Below are 12,286 nucleotides of genomic sequence, written 5' to 3' on the forward strand. Positions count from 1 at the left end.
GGACCCCTCAGGCTGGAATCACTTTTTATAATTTTTTACAACCAATTCAAGGTGGATCCACAAAGCTGCAGCAACATTAAAAAAAAAAAAGCACTGGCTCCCGCGCTTGCTTTAAAAAAAAAAAAAAACCCTATGTGGGCCAGGGCCGGGGATAGCGCAATGTACGTTTATAGTAAAGAAAGAGTGCGTTCCCCTCTCAGAGCCTCCCCCCCCCCACATGTGCCTTCTTGAGGCTCCAAGGACCCCATCCCTCAGAGACGATTTCTTAAATGGCAAGAGGGGGTGTGGTCTCTGGGGCTGTTGAAACTTTATTGGGCAGGTGGCTCTGACCCATACTGTGGCTTGGGACAGGCTCATTCACTGTGTCACAAGACACCATACTCCGGGACACAGTGCTTTCCCCACCCAAAGTCTAATGAGCTCCCATCTGGCAGGAGAAAAAAGCTGCACGCGCCAGGTTGGAGCACAAAGGTTTCTCCCTGCCTGCAAAAGTGCGGGCAGGGAGACAAAGAAAAACTGGCGTAGGGCCCTGCGCCAAACTCCCGCAGGCGGACTATGTGATGTTACAATATAATGGGTGTTGTTTTAAGTAAGGCAGTCTTACTGACTTTATCAAAGGGTCAGAACACCAAAATATATAAAGCAAGCCTATTGGCTTCATCAAGAGTTCAGCATATCAACATATATAAAGCAGACATATTGTCTTTGTCCAAAAAAAATCAATAAGTAAATAACCAAAGGAGGAGTGAGAAGCTAAATACAGGGGAAATCCACAGCCTCCCTGAATATACCAAATAATTACACAAGAGAGGCTCAACCTTTCAAATCCTGATCTCTTAGACTCTGAGATGTCTGGTGCCTGGTCCCAATATACCTCAAGATGGAGGAGGATCTGCACCCAGGTAAATTAGTGAGATCCTGGCACCTCTTGGATATATTAGTGGGATCCTCAGCCACAGGTGCCACCAGTGGCATGCTGCATCATCCGATTCTCATCCACTACACCTAATGTGAGTGGGTGGGCTCAACCCAGATTTTGAGCACAGCACTTTTGATAAAGAATTACAAGTGCAAGTTAAAATCACCTTCAGGATCCTAAATCCTTTTTACTATCAAGGTCCTTTGGCGAGGACAAAAACAGTGGGATGTTTGGTGGGGATGATGACCCCTAACATCAATGGGTCAACATGCTTCAGCCCGTTTCTGGTGCCATCAAGGGTCAGCCGGCTTTCTTCAGAGAGTAGATTCTTAGAAGGGAGGATGCCAGAGAGCACCTCGCCCCACAAACCATTAGCAGTACAGGTAGGTGGCATTCCAGAGCATGTAGCGGGCCTACCTTCTCAGCAGGGTGGCATGGGACCCTGTACATGTAAAGTAACATGCCCAGGAATAACATACACTGTCCAGAACAATGCTGTGTCTTGGTGTCTGTGTGGTAGCATGCCTGGAAGGGACACAGACTGGGATTGGTTTCTCAACAGCACTATGTCAGGGAGGAATGAGAGGCACTCACTGGGATTGGTCTCTGTAAGTAGTAATATTATAAGTACTATTCCAGCGAGGGAAGAGACGGAGAACATGCTGGGAATATTCTCTGTGCAGTATTATGCATGGGAGCGGCAGGCCGGACACACTCTGGGACTGGCCTCTATTCAGTAATGTGGCTGAAACAGACAAGCAGGGATTGGTCCCTCAACAATACTGAAACTGAGATGAACAGGCACCCTCATTTTAGGACTGGTCTCTGTAAGGCACTATGCCTAGGAGGGACAGGCAGGGCCCACATACTTTGTACCTGGCCTCTGTACAATTCTGTGAGAGACAAGGACTGCCAAGACACACTGGCATTGGTCTCCCTGCAGTGCTATGCTGGGGGGGGGGGCAAGGCAAGGCGTGCAAGGCAAGGCACACACCGGGACGGGCCTCTGTACAGTACTATTCCAGGGAGGGACACGAGAATCACGCACTGGGATGATTCGCTCTGTACAGTACGTTGCCGGAGAGGGACAGGAGGACCAACCCATTGGGATTGGTTTCTGTACTGTACTACCTCTGTGAAGGTATGGACTACTGAGAAGTGTCACTGAATCTGTAGAGTTAACATGCCGGGCACGGGTAGGCTGGTCGTCCAGTACAGTGGCTGGAAGGCTTTGTCCTAGGAATCATGCCTGGGGATGCAGGCTGGTCACATGGGAAGGTCAGCCACTTATATAAATATAAGGTCTTTATTTGTATCGCAGAACAAATTCTTAGAAGAACAAAAGGAGTGAGTGGGGCTGGTGTCATCCTACAAAGGCAGCTGATGGAGTTAGGAATTATTTGTGCATCCATCTCAGAGGAAGGAAGCCTAAGAGGGCCACTCTTCTCACATACCAGGGTGTGCCGATATTTGTGGGAGAGGGGAATCTTTGGGTGTGTCACTTTGTGCGTCGGAGGGAAGCTTTGGAAGGTATTTTTCGCACACTGGGGCAGTCTCTGCATGACTTGGAGAAAGCCCAGACGGACAGGCTGGTCTCACACAACAAGGTATCCCTCTCTTTGAGGATGTGCTCGGTACACTAAAGACATATTGGTGTTTCAGAATGCACTGAGGCAAGGAGCTGACCACACTATGGAAGGAAACCATCCGCATGGTTTAACCTGTTAATAACAAGAGGCGGGTCACACTCCAAGGCGGGACACAAACAGGCCACCACACTCTACCTGGAAGGCAGAGGGTGGAGGAAATGGGCAGGTTACACACCAGGGTAGGACACAGATGCATGGCAGAGGTGTTAAAGAAATGGGCAGGTTACACACCAGAGTAGGACACAGATGCATGGCAGATGTGTAAAAGAAATGGGCAGATTATACACTAGGGTAGGGCACAGCTGGATAGCACATACTACGGCTAGACAATAGCTGGGTAGCACATATTCGATTAAAAACGTCTGACAGGTCTGGATATTTCTGCTGTCTTCCACGGCCCTCCTAAGGTTCTGGCCCCATATAATACGCAACTTGCATATCCACCACCTTATATGGAGGGGTGCACTTGGGGAGAAATAAGAAACAGCACGAGAAGCCCAGTGTGCCCCTATGTCAGTGCAAGTGGTGAGGGTTCAACTCTTCAGCTTCTGAGCTATGGTACCCAATGCCATGGGAGTCAGGGGTCCCTCAATGCTCCACTGATCCCTGCTGTGTCCCTACCAAGAACTGGAGAACAAACTTCATGGACCGTGCTGGGAATTATGTCATGGGAAAGACATTAAACATGCGTAGCAGCAACGAAATTTGATAGGCCAAAATGGTTTCTATTTTTCTCACACGTATCTGTGGGCCACATATCATTATTATTTCAAGTAGCAATTACCTAATGAAGTAATCGCTATGCCTAATGTATGAAACTCTTGAGTTTCATTAGCGATTCCTAATGGGTCGCAAATAGACCTACCTCATGCATATTAATGAGGTAGGTCGCAATTTGCGACCATTTAGGAATCTACGCCATCACATGGATGGTGGCCTGCTGAGGTCAGAAGACCGCCATGTCTGTGATCGCTTATAAATAGAGTATACTTTTTTAGGACTCGCCTGACCCAGCGCATGCGCTGGTCTGGCGAGACTTATTGAGAGGGCTCCAAAAAGTGCTACCAGGCCAGCCTAGAGCTACAGTGCATGTGCGCGGGCGCGCGTGACGCGCTTTACCCCGATTACTTTCACTTTCGCGGCCGCACGGCTGCTTTGATGTTTGATCGTGAACGCGATCGCCATCCCTTTCACTTTCGCGGCCGCACCGCCGCTTTGCATAGCCAATACGTCTCGCTTTTGGGACCTTATAAGTATTTAGTTATGCACATGTTGCATGGCTAAACACTTATAAGGACCCAAAGGCGAGACGTATTGGCTATGCCAATGCTTGTTTTTCATGCAGCCCGTTTTCCTTAAAGGAAAATGAGATGCATTTAAAAAGAAAAAATGAAACTTTGCAGTTTCATTTTTTAAGAGCATGCAGTGGTCCCTTAAACAAGCATTGGCAATGCAATTGGTCTCGCATTACTGATAGTTTGAGGTATTGGCGTTGCAAATAATAATGCAACGCCAATAGCTCATACTTTCAGTAATGCGAGACCTAGTGCATTGCAAATGCCTGCGTAGTGAGTCAGGAACCAGCATTGCATGTCTCGGTGCAGTACCGCAAGCTGCTCCAAGGGGTCCCGAGAGAGCAAGGCACCAGCACTGCATATCTAGGTGTAGTACCGCAAACTGCTCGTAGAGGTCCCTAATGAGCATCATAAACTATCTAGGCGAAACAGTACACAGCTGCTTGAAATATGAGCAATCATATGTTTGATGTACTGCCACGTGATATCAATGGACAGCTGGAGATCCACTATAACAAAACAAAACAAGCGCGCCCACGTTCAAGTAAAAGAAAAGCAGAGTGCCATTATCCAATCCGCAATTTTTCCCTGAACTACAAGGCCCAGCATGCCCTTTGACATCTCCACACGCAGGAAGCAGAAAACGGGCAACTCTTTTTTCCTTGTTGCTAAATTAATCCTGAGCACAGCCCTGACTCGAAGTGAGCAGTTGGATACTTTGAGTTCCCTAACCGGAATAGAGGGGTGAGGCTTGAATACTGAAACAATGTGTCCAGTCCTCGGCGAGTGGAGAATAGAATTATTCACGGAGTCTTTGTTTCATTTTGAAGGCACCCGGGTTGATTTTTTCACCGTTACCTTCAAACTCTTTTCTTCATCCTTAGAGGAAAGTACCTAAGGTGGAACAAACTAAACAGCCGGAAGCGAGGGAAACGTGAGTCCCTTTACTTGTTTATTTGTTTAGAGCACTGTGACATGGGACACGCATTCAATATTGCTAAACTTCTTTGACAGCTCCCTGCTGAATGTGCCTAATGAATATTCACCCCTGTTATTTTAAATAATCTTCCTCTCACCTGGCAGAACAGATGAGTTGGCTAAACGAACAACTAAGTAAGTCATGATTTTTCTCACTTTTATATTGAGAACATAAAAAGTGTGAGGCTGAGCCCTGATTAAGTCTTGATGTCTTTCTAGAATGCAACAGGTTTTAAGGCAGCACCAACATTGACGTCTGAAGCATGGAACCTTGGCTTTCTATGCAAGTTAAAAATTCCCCCTTTCCTGCTATCTGTATAATAAGTAGGATTACTTTATGACGACATTAAATGGGTGTTGTTTGTTGTTGCTTTTCACAGACAACCACTCCTGCCACAATCAAGTCGCAACCAGAATACTTCTACATCTGAATCATTTTTTGTTTTGTATAAAATGGATGAGCCTAAATTAAACTATAAAATCCAGTCTCAGCCCTGAAGAGAAGCCCTTTTAACCGAAAGGGTTTCGAAACGCGTTGGCATCATTTTCACCAACAGGGGAGCAGTTAGCTCGCTAACTTTTATAGCATTGAGGGAAATTGTATTAAGTTTGTTGTTTCTATCATGCTTAAACTGCAACTGTCCCCGTTGGGCTGGTACCGTGATTTCTTTTCATAAGGTTACCTTACCAAACTTTAGTACTTGACTGGAAGCAGGTTTTATACGTTTGTATGTAAATATTTTTCCTTGTAAAATTACTGTGAATAGTACTCAATGTTCTTTGTTTTTCACTTGTCTGTTTTAATTGTTATATTTTTTGTAAAATGTTAGGTGTTGTTCTTCTCACTCTTGTAAAAAATGGCAACTGAAAGAAATTTTTGTTGAACCAAAATAATGATTAAATGAGTTGATCAATATACTAATGATTTGGGTCATAATCTGCCAAATTGGTGACATTATATTAAACAGTCAGGTAGGACTTTCTCTTGTCTTTGTTCTACATATTGGCCCACCTAGCTTTGTGAAATGGGGATTATCCTTTTTAGTTTATATATCAATTATCCCATCTGAGGCAGCAGTGCTGCTTAAATTGTACAAAAGCATTGTGAGAGAGCAAGCGTGTCCTGCCTGCAACAGCAGGCAGAAGAAAGCCAATTAAGAAAATAGTGCTCCCAGGCTCTAATTAAAGCATACGTGTAACAACCGAAGTAAAAGGGCCAGTCCTCGTTGGAGGTTACTAATGACGATAAGGCGGTACTTATGAGGGAATAACACGCCTATTAACCCATCAGAAGCCAGGGTTTACGAAGGACAATGACACAAGTCAATGACAAATATGGGCGGAGTGGGCGGGGCTACAAGTACATACTGCAATACAGCATGCCTTGCAGAGCACTGCATGCGCGCTGACTCTAGGCTCGACCTAAAAATATTTGTTTTTCAATCTCAATGAATGTTTTGCAACCATAATTTGGTCGAAAAAACATTCATACATCCAATTCGGTATTTTGAAGGGACGGCCTAAACACCCCCCCCTTCCAAATTCCAAATTGCAAACAGAATTTGCGATTTGGTAACATGCTACCGAATCGCAATTTGTGTTTCATACATATGTAAAAGCATTTTTGCAGTCGGAAACGGACCAATCGGCCGTTTCCAACCGCAAACATGCTTAATACATGTGGCCTTGTGTGTCACGATTCTTTTCCTCAAAGTTACTCCCAGTGCTTTAATTTTTAAGCCACTGGGTGTAACATGCCCAACGCTCTGCTCCGAAGTCTGCAGCCAGCGCTATTAAATGTCAGAGCACCGAATTCCAAAGTTGCTTAGCACTGAATCCACCTCAGGCCTCTATAATCCACTGCCAGACACCTCCTGCCCCTTTATCTCACTCTTCCCCGTCATCCCCTGATTTCTTCCTTTGTGATAGTGTTATGTGTCGCTCTTCCTCCTTCTTTCCGCTTTGTGTTTCTTTTTTCTATCTTGCTACCGGGAAATTTCTAAAGAAGAAAACTTAGTGCCGGTGCCCAAAAGAGTGAGGGGGCCCCACCAGCTCAAATTAAGCACTGGTTACACCACACACTGGGGTACAGAATCTAAGGGGTAGGAGATCATTTCATCTCTACATTACCCAAAGATATCGAAATTAGACGATGGACTGTGAGTCCTTTCCGTCTGTGGCAAAAATGCTGTCAGAGAAGATTTAATGGATCTGGGGGTGCCTTATTTCTGGTAAAACATGCTGTACAAGACCGGCTACAGAGCAGGAGGCCCTCCTGTCCCTATGCTATATCAGGAAGTGTTAGGCAGACCATGGGGCCTCGAGTCTATCAGATTCTAGGCCATGCCGTGGAGTGATGGACTGAGTCCATGGACAATAATCCGAACTTGTTAACATGACACTGACCAGAATAACTGTCGCCGTTCTTGTCCAATTTGATGGTTTATCTACCTCGAAGGGATGAAAGGCTTAGTTGGCCCTGCATGGACTTAAACTGGAGACCTACAGGTCACACCAAATGACAGCTGTTAGCACTAGGAGTCCTTTCTGTCTTGGTGATGCACACTACGGTTGACATATGCTAGATAGACCATGCCTCCCTTCTGTCTCAGTGCTGCATAATGCATTTAGGATATGCCCATTGGACGGCGAGTTTCTGCTACTCAGTGTACTCGGGGTATACTCGATGAGTCTCTTCTGCCTCTACTGTATAATACACACAGGAAATTCTTGATGGACCATATTTTCTTCGGTCTCTATGCTACTCCATGCACTCAGGGTATGCCTGATGGACCATGAATTCCTTCTGTCAGTGCTGCACAATGCATTCAGGGTATGCTTGACTGACCGTACTCCCTTCCGTCTCCATACTACACTATATGTGGACATCGTATGAGTTAGTCGGTGCGCTCAGGGGAAGCTTGATAGACAACAAGTTCCTTCTGTCTAAGCTACACAATGCGCTGAGCTATGCTTGATGGACCAAAAGTCCCATCTGCCTCTGCGCTATACAATGCACTCAGTGCATCTTTCCCGTCACTCCTGCCTCTAAGGAAAGCAATGTGGCCAGGATGGGCTCAATCATCATAAGTCCCTTCTGTCTCAATGCTACCCAATGACGTCACATTGTGATTGATGGACCAAGAGTTCCTTCAGTCTCTATGCTACAGAATGCAATCAGCATATAATTGATGGGCCACGAGTCACAGCTGTCACTAAACTACATAACGTAGTTGGGATATGCTCGATGATCAGAAGTCCTATATGTTTCTATTCGGCACGGTGTAGTGATGATAAGCTTGATGACCCAGCAGTCCTTTCTGCCTATATGCCATACAATGTGGTTTGGATCTGACCATTCACAAAATGTGGTCAGGACAAAAAGAATAGACTACCTGTCAGTCTCTGTGCCACGGGGCGTGGCTGGCTCCATAGCTGCCAACGTTTCAGATTGCTTATGTGCAAGATTTTCATAATTTCATTGTAGTTATGAGTCAACATTCAATGACTAGGGGTGACAATTTCTCACGAGCAAACTCAAACAATGAAGTTGAGGGAAACATTAATATAACAAATTACACCCATTTGAGCAATGAGAAACTCTAAGAAGATCTTAAAACTGCTGCAAAGCACCAGAAATTGAAGGGCACTTAGATAACAGTGACCAGCCGCAGCCTGTCACAGAGCTACAACAGGCTCTCTTCTGACTTAGTGACGCACCGGCTCAGCGCTGAAAGTATTAAGTAGTTAGACCGGCACTGACGACCGTGGCTCACACCCCGATCCAAAATGAGTTAGCGCGACTCAGACTGACAAGCAATGCTGAAAACTAGTACAATGAGCAGACAGTGTGGAAGCTCAGAAGATGAATCTGATCATGGACATGACTGCGCGGCGCGCTAACTCTCTAAAGAGAGAACTTTTATTAGCATTATTAGCAAAGTGGATACCTCACTCCTGGCTAGGCACTTACTTCTTTGAGGACGCAATAGTGGCAATTCGGTACGGGCCTATGGTGGCCGGCCGCCGCATTGAATCGGACTTCATTTGTCAGCCAGCGGCAACGCCAGGCATGATGTACTGTCAGGCTCAGCAGCAGCTACACAGTGAACTGGTGTGCTCTGGGGGCTGCTGAACCACTCTTGTGGCTGCCGCGGTCCGTGGTTTAGTCAGTCGCTGGTGGGGTCAGGTCCAGTCGCAGGATTCATTACCTCGGTGCGAGCTGTGCTGCCATTGCTGCCAGCACTCAGGTAAAACCTTTTTCTTACTCATGAACTGCCCATGGGCGGCAGGACTCGTCTATTATTGTGTGTCTGACAAACTCATGTCCTGACCTCACCTGGCTGACACTGTCTCGGTAGTAGCCATTGGGCACTGACACCTCATGACGTCACTGAATGGATCAGTTACAATGTTGCACGGTGAATACTATCATAATCCTGTTACTTTGTGGCAGAGTAACAGCTAGAGGGGCAAGCATCTGATGAGGGGGAGGCGCTATCACCTACCACACTTGCACATCACAAAAGCTCTGCCTGGGCACACTCGCAAAGGGTTTGAGACCATTCTTTTATTTTACCCCGGACAAGACTGACCAGGAAAGGAAGGCAGAAAATTCCAAACACATCTGGGGTGGAAACCTCCATAACCTTCCCCTACTTCAATACTGGCCTCAGGTATAAATAATGGCCTCTCAGACCCATCGCTTCAGTAGACTTCTTCACCTGCGGAAGACTTAGAAGGACTTCTGTACTGCTCTGCAAGAAGGACTGCCACTCTGCTGCCTTGCTGCTTGAGAAAAAGGACTAGACATGCATCCTGATCCCAGGAGCACCGGGCTGACTCCAGGGATAGTTGGCTGGCCTCCTGATCAGAGCCACAGAGACTGAAAAAGCTCCAATTATCATGAGCCCAGCACCTAGACTCTACTGGTTGTGAGTAGTGCACCCCAAGAGGTGCCACCCCAGTCCTGGGCATTAAAAATGGGCCTAAAGGTGCCGTGCCAGCCCAGCTGTGGTCCTGTAAGCAGAACCGACACCGCGACATGAATCTCGCTGCAGCTGCATTGGCATCACCGCAGCACAGAGCATCCCCGACACCTGACTTCACATTGCTGCCTGCAGTCTCCAAAGAACTGCGGCTGCACCAAGCACCCTCAAAGCAAGCATTCAAATTGAAAGCACCTCGCCGACCTCAACAACGATGCAAGTCTCTGCATTGCAGCTCAACCGCTCCCTCGATGCAGGATCCCGCAATACTCTGCAAACCAGGATTTAAGGTACTTTGTTCAGCAGATCTAACTGGGTTCACCTATATCTCACCCATGCTCCATCGCGGTCGACCTGAACTTGTGACTTTGTACCGGTCCAGCGCAACCTAACAACCATAGTTGCACTTTGTGCTTTTAGGCACTGTTTTTACCTAAATGCTTAAAGTTACATATCTCCAGTTCTACTCATTGGATTTATGTTTTAGTGTCAGATCATTTATTAAATTGTACTAATTGTTTCTAAATTGGAGTGGGATTTTTCATGTGTTGTGTTTTCACTTTATTGCTGTTTGAAGTACTGCATAAAGACTTTACACACTGCCTTTAAGATAAGCCCGACTGTACCAAAGGTACCAGAGGGTTAAGCCCAGGTTAATTTGGGGTTTTCTGCTAGAGTAGGGTCTCACCCCCCTCAACCAGTAACCCAATCTCCAACAAAAGGCGTGAAGGGAGTTCAGCTGATGCCTACTAAATTCTTGGCCTTTCAGCTGTGGAAGTAAACTAGTGTTAGAACCACCTTTCATATTAGCTTCTCACACACAACACTGTGGCATCTCACAGGGGTCCATCGTATCCCCTCTATTATTCAACATCTACCTAAGCCCCCTTACCAAACCTGATTATATCATTCAACCCAACCTGTTACAACTATACAGATGACACCCAAATCATTTTTTAAAATAGATGGTCTGGAAGACCTCTACAATTTATAACGTGACTGCCTAAGCGCCATAAACACATGGATGATGAATAACCATCTAAAGCTCAATATCCCAAGGACAGCGCTTATGACCTGTGGCAAATGACAAAAATACCAGTCTACCGCCGACATGAGGCCCCTCCAACAATATCAGGGAGAGTCAGAAACCTTGGGGTAACCATGGATTCGGACCTAAATTTGATATCAGATGTCAAAGTAAAACAGTGCCATCTACAAAATGGAAACACTATGTTGCATTCTCCCATACCTTGGATAATCTCCAAGCATGAATAGTCCAACAGCCTATACTTTGGTGCACCCACTTTCATCATACGCAAATGACCACTCATCCGAAATGCTGCTACAAGACTCCTACTCTGTTTTCATCCAAAAGAACACGACTCCAGTCTTGCAATCACTCTACAGGCTACCTATAGCCAGAAGAGCAACGTTAAAGGCACAGAAACTCCAAAGAGAAGGACCGCTATACTTGCAAGCAAAACTGAAGCAATACAAACAAATCAGGACACTGCGCTCCAGGTTTACACCATTTATCATCATACCACCTTACCATAAGAAATCCGTAAGAGCCACTGCTTTCTCAGTACAAGCCACCAAGCTCTGGATCTTCCTATCAACCAGCATTCGAAGCATTCAGGAGCATATAAACTTCAGAACACACATGAAACAAGCATTTGTAATGCAATCAGACTCGCCTTTGGGACCTTATATGTATTTAGCTATGCAGCACATTAGCCTGGGTGCAGAAACATCTCCTGTTCTGTAACATGGAAGGAAAGTAAGCACCAAACTGTGAGACACGCCAGGTATGGGAACACATGGAGAGAAATATTGCCTTTCAGCGGGAAATGGTATAGTCCAAAGCTCTATTTTCAATATAAAATCAGGGCCTTAGATGGTCATATCACTGAAAATACAAGATTTCCCCAAAAAATATTATTGTCTACGGGTGGAAGACAATTTCTAAGGACTGGAATCTAGAGATTGCTAAGGTAATTCTGGTATTTTGCTGACCTCTGCTGGTCGTTTTCTATCAAGAACGTTAAAGAGAGGCAGTTGCCAGAATTTTGTTTTTAAAAAGAATGTCCCTCAGCAAAAAGCAATTCTGGTATTTTACTGACCTCTACTGGTCGGTTTCTATTAAGACAGTTAAATAGAGGCAGTTGAACAGAAAAAAAAGTCCCAAAGCGGAAGCAGACAAGTCCTAGGGAGGATCTCAAGAGCCCACAAAGTACATCCACATATAAGTATGTACAAGAGGTCTCAAATGCTCGACCTAAAAAAATGGCTATTTCCAAGACAGCTAAAGCATCACACATCCTGGCAACGGAGCCTTAAAATACAGTTGCACCCTCATGCTCAGTCTTTAGCTTACAATCCACAGATTCAAAACAACCCAATCAATAAACTACTTTCGATAAGCTGGTAAGTTCAATTAGGCTGACCTATGCTTCG

The 12,286-nt window shown here is 45.7% G+C and overlaps 2 protein-coding genes across 5 annotated transcripts in view; one reads left to right on the top strand and one right to left on the bottom strand.

The window, feature by feature from the left end:
* Nucleotides 1–12,286, top strand: part of CCDC102A (coiled-coil domain containing 102A) — an 820,703-nt gene that overhangs the window by 359,131 nt on the left and 449,286 nt on the right. Inside the window, exon 1 of one of the 4 annotated variants that reach the window (XM_085636981.1) lies at nucleotides 4,777–4,797. The exons of the other annotated variants lie outside the window; for them this stretch is intronic. The gene's annotated coding sequence lies outside the window, so the exon portion shown is untranslated. Of the gene's footprint in view, nucleotides 1–4,776; nucleotides 4,798–12,286 lie in introns of those variants that run through there. 4 annotated transcript variants of the gene reach the window in all.
* MMP15 (matrix metallopeptidase 15) overlaps nucleotides 1–12,286 on the bottom strand; it is a 180,196-nt gene that overhangs the window by 165,394 nt on the left and 2,516 nt on the right. The window lies entirely within an intron of this gene.

The sequence above is a fragment of the Triturus cristatus genome, chromosome 12 (assembly GCF_964204655.1).
Source record: "Triturus cristatus chromosome 12, aTriCri1.1, whole genome shotgun sequence".
NCBI classification, from domain to species: domain Eukaryota; kingdom Metazoa; phylum Chordata; class Amphibia; order Caudata; family Salamandridae; genus Triturus; species Triturus cristatus.